We start from the raw sequence: 5000 nt of genomic DNA, 5'->3' as shown, positions 1-5000 counted from the left end.
CCCAGCCCTGGAGAGCGAGTACAAGCAAAAAGCTTTGGGCCTTATGATGCATCACGTCCAACGGAAATCTAATCACTTCCAGCGAGCAACACGACAACCACGATGAAAGCCGATGCGATAACGTGATCAGTCACTATATCTGCGATAGTCTTTACTTTTTCCGAGTGGAGAACAATGGCAGCGATTTTTCCCCTACGCTCTACCAAGTTTAAATACGCATCACAATGCGTGGGCTAATCTGTTCAAGAGACTCTCCTCTCTTCCTGCACCTGTGTTGATCGTCAACCTTGTAATTAATTTTATTGAACACGTGTGTGTGATGGACGGCTGCGGACCGCGCCCGCTCCGCACAATTGCGCGCGCTTCCATCACGAGATCCCCGGCCCTGATAACCGTTTTCTATGAAGGCCAATTGGACCGGCCCGACGCGCCAACAATGGCGACTCCAGCGCGGAATTCCAGCGATAATAGCGCTTAATATTACAGGTGCAGACGTGAAAGCTTGCCCAAGTGAAAACCGTTAAGCATAACACTAATGATAATTCTGCCTCGTTCAGGTAAGTATCCACAAGAATTATTAAATATCTCCAATCTGCTCGTTCCACATTTCATATAACATTACAAATATTTCTTCATCATGACCCGCTCGGGTTGTCACATCTGCAAGCATAAATAAAGTGAATTGGCATCCATCCCTCAACAGAGAAGGGAAACACCTTCCTCATGGTATAGACGATACCTGCTCGGATCTTAGGCTGTCAGGACGAGGTTGAGCAACCAATGATGTATAGGTTGTTACGAGAGACAGCACCTTGAACAGTTTTCTTTTGCAAAACTTAAGCTATTAAGGGAATAACATTGCACAAAAGGAGTAACACGCTTGTTTGCACAAGCCTGACATAGGCTAAGGTGCACCGCAACCCCACGGCAGACGGTTCCACGAGATGGGGACGATGTGGCCACAACACTTAGCGCATCCTTTCCAGTCGGGGCAGTAATGGCTGGCTGCCCACACACTGTAAGGCAATTAGTCGACCATATGAGCATGATTAAGCAATTTCGTAGTATGGCCGTACAAGTCAGAGGACATGACCATAAATCTTTACAACAGAAATCTTGCCATCTTCGAGAAAACAGCTCATCCCGAGTACATCGAAGGGGCCGAACCCAAACTATGAACTGGTGCACTAAACTTGTTCCCTGGGATGATGGCCTCTGCCGCCACTCCACTCTCTCCCGCCTTCTCCGGTACAGCTGCACAGCCCAGGCCATCGCAACTCCACTTTCAGGTAATGATATAGCAAGGAATGGAACGGCCCGTCTCAGATTATTGCTTCATCAAACTCCCGCTGCTGGAAAATATGTTCTTCGTGAGGTCGGGAAGTATAATCCAGAGTGATAAGCCGATACTACTCATGTTCTTTAATAACGGCACTCGATGTAGTAAAGCCATTTTCTCTACATGCACTATTCGTACCTAATATAATAAACATCGACACTACTACAAAGAAAGTGACAGTAAAAATAAACCAGAACTTCCAAACTAATATCATAACTCTTCATAGAGGTATGACGACCCAAGGAGAGAAAGAAAGTTCCTCCGAGAAAAAAAGGAGCACGTCATCGTAGGGAGCCACATCCAACACTAAGATCATATCGATTCAGCTGTAAGACCCTTTTGTAACACCTGACTCTTCGCGTAATCTAAAAACACATTGGCGTGTTATGTTGCTAAGACTTTGCAGTGTGGATAAACTACTGGTTATTTTACACTCCCTGACGATATTTCCGATTCACCAACACCTGTGATTGATGTCAATGTGTCAGATGGAAGGAGGAAGGTGAAAGTGACATGATAACTGCTGTTCGAAAGCAGGTAGCCTTTCGTATAACAACCCCGCTGACATGAATCTAGGCTTCAGCACTCGGTGAACGCACACTTCCGAGTCTCACAGACAAAGTTACTCGCTTCGGGATCTCTTGCATTGACTCACATTACGTCAATTGACCTTTCACGTTGAGCGGAAGCTTTCACTTGTGTTTATCGATCTTGTCTATTTACATTAAGTGGAAGATCAAGAGTTGCTGCTACTTCTTCCGCATTTCCATGAAGTCCGCTCGAATTCTGTGTCTTTTTCCTGCGTTGGTGTGTATGAATGTTGGCGATACCATTAGTGTGTGTGTAAGTGTGTGCACGCATGCGTGGGTGTCGACACAATACCCTGATTGTATTAGACATCTCTTAATACCATAATCCCGATACCAGCATCCACTGATCTCCGTATTTCGAAAAGCGTCCTAATCTCACAAAGCATAACATCCGCACATCTGTCCCCCTTATTTCCGGGTTGTCTTGCCGTAAGCCAACCGGCGGCGCAGTGCACATTTCACTAAGCCGAGAATGAAACTCGTGTAATTGGATGTCTTGATGACTCGGGGACCTTGCCTCGAGGGCCCGGGGGAGCCACGGAGGCAGGACAACACCCTAACGAGGCGTGACAGTCTTCTTAAGCAAAACAAACCGTCGCGGCGACTGTCACTCGCGCGGAATGACACGACACGACACATACATGACAGCTAACCAAGAGCGTTGAAACAGACACATGCACAATCCAGCCACGGGGCTCAACCGCTTGGGAAATGTGGAGCGAGTAATTACTGCAATTTCAATCTCGGATAGAACGGCGAGCGTTCCTAAATCCTCCTCCGATTACTGTCGTTATAAATAAGGATAAATGCTGCAGGATGGTTTCACTCGCACCCTTCTTAGGCCTGACAAAAGCCCCGCATCCTCCCAGAATGCAGATTGCGGGTCTCGGAGCTCTGGCTGGCAGTCCGCTAATGCCGGGGGGATTCCAGCGGTTCTGACACTCTTGGAACACATTATTGGTGATGATCATTAGCGGTAATATCACTGATAATGGTGAGGAGAGCGGACTACTAATGATGGTGAAGATATTGTAGTAATAGTAATAATATTAACAATAATAATAATAATAATAACATAATAATAATAATAATAACATAATAATAATAATAATAACATAATAATAATAATAATAATAACATAATAATAATAATAATATAATAATAATAACATAATAATAATAATAATAATAATAATAATAATAACAATAATAATCATGGCGACAACACGATAATCACAATCAACAAAAACTGTCAGATCATTATCGCTATCACTGAAAGGCTTAAGAGCATGACACCACAATTGGTCATATTGCTACAATTATAATAATGCTCATACCCAAGTCATCGTTATTAATAAAATAATAACAGTACCCGGGTCATCCTCGCAAGTGCCCCGCACAGCCAAGCTGGCACCCGAGCGCTGCCCTACTCCCGCCTGCCTTGCTTGCCGCCCGACCTGCCCCCTTCACACGCCACATTCATAAGAACCTCAACATCAGCAACCACGACCTTGGGCCTCATATAAGATTTCAAAAGCGATAATTCAATTTAGCCCCCCCCCTTCCCGTCCGCCTGTCCCACGTAGGAACCAGACTCCGATGTGCATTTTTACGGGCCAATAAAGTGGTTCACTGATTTATTTATGGATTAGTAATTAACATATCTATGGCGAGGAGGTGGGGGCTGTGAGGGCGCAGGGCCAGCTACTGAATGCCGAGCTGAAGGCTTTAGATCGAGGCTTGAGAAAACTTCCTTCCTCTTTCCTGCTTCTTCCTTGCACAAAGGATTAAGAAACCCGATTATGAAATGCAAATACTTTAATTAGTTCGAAATTTCTCGTTGGAAGAGTTTCAACGGCATATTCTGATCCTTTCATTCCATTTTCCCTTCGCTGCCGCCTTATCCTTAATCGATCTTTGTTTGAATGCTACACGAACCGTCGCCCTATGGACAGGGTGCCCCAGACATCATGCTTAATCTGCACCAGCATCGTTCGGCGTGGCTGGCCTCTATGAGCGTCGACTGAATCTCTGCTTAAGGGTTGCGTCACCCCTTGTCTGATGATCAACTTGACAGTAACGATATGCTCATTCGACCCGCACGTCGTAGCGCCTCCGCGTCGCCTCTCGGCCGCGGACCCGCATCAGGTTTTTATCGCGCTCACGTGATCACTTATCCTCGCTAATTAATGTAACTCCTTGTCTGTACGATATGCGATGATCCCCAATCTCTGTTGATCTCGATCGATATCTGCGTCCAGGTGCTGGTGTGAATAGAAAATTGATTTCAACAAACGTAAGACAATCGCCTTCCGCACCTCTTAAGGTCCTCGCACCTGGGCAAGTCAGCTGAATAACAACCACGCGGCTCAAAGTACTTTCGCTCTACTTCCTCTAGGCCTACAGTTGAAAACTTTCAACATATAAAACAAAACCTAGTGATGGTTCATTCCCATCAGCCCCGCAGGTGGTCGCCGGGTTCGATAACATCTTTCGAACACAGAATGTTAACTATTATCCTCGCCCGACAGCACTTTGGCCTCTAAGCCGAATGGCAGCGAGGGCGAATTTTCTGTGCTTCGAGAAGCGCCTTCGCACTCTATGGTTCTGAGGGAGCAACATCGAGAAGTCCGCCTTCGAGGGCACTAATAATGTTAATTGACTACGGCCCGATCACAATCGCGCTAATTGGAGTCATCGGCGAAAGTTATGAAATCCAACGTCTATATCGGTATAATAAATCATTACCCGATATCGACCATGGTCGCGAAATCTTTAGGTTATTAAACGTAAATGGATAAGATCATGAAGCTGCTGCGAGATTCATGTATCATACGCACGGAGCGTACTTCAATCTATATAATATTAGCTATTCATGAGCACAAGACTTCCCGAAAGAGGCCGACATTAAACATAACTTTAACCTGTGAAAAACACGATACCTAATTGGAGTACAACAGGCCTATCATTATCATAACAGAGATAATTAACACTATAAAATCGATGCCATCTAGCCTTTCTAACAAGAGAAGATTTTCTACCAACGGAGCGTTTTAAAAAGATGCCCGAGCG

General features: G+C 45.2%; 1 protein-coding gene across 4 annotated transcripts in view; it reads right to left on the bottom strand.

The window, feature by feature from the left end:
* The window catches only part of sli (slit guidance ligand), a 484876-nt gene that overhangs the window by 14216 nt on the left and 465660 nt on the right, over positions 1 to 5000 (bottom strand). The gene's annotated exons all lie outside the window — the stretch shown is intronic.

The sequence above is a fragment of the Penaeus japonicus genome, unplaced genomic scaffold (genome assembly GCF_977035675.1).
Source record: "Penaeus japonicus unplaced genomic scaffold, GWHDUDI00000001_assembly GWHDUDI00000027, whole genome shotgun sequence".
Taxonomy (NCBI): Eukaryota; Metazoa; Arthropoda; class Malacostraca; order Decapoda; family Penaeidae; genus Penaeus; species Penaeus japonicus.
The sequence above is the reverse complement of the archived record's forward strand: the minus strand, read 5'-3'. Positions and strand labels throughout refer to the sequence as shown.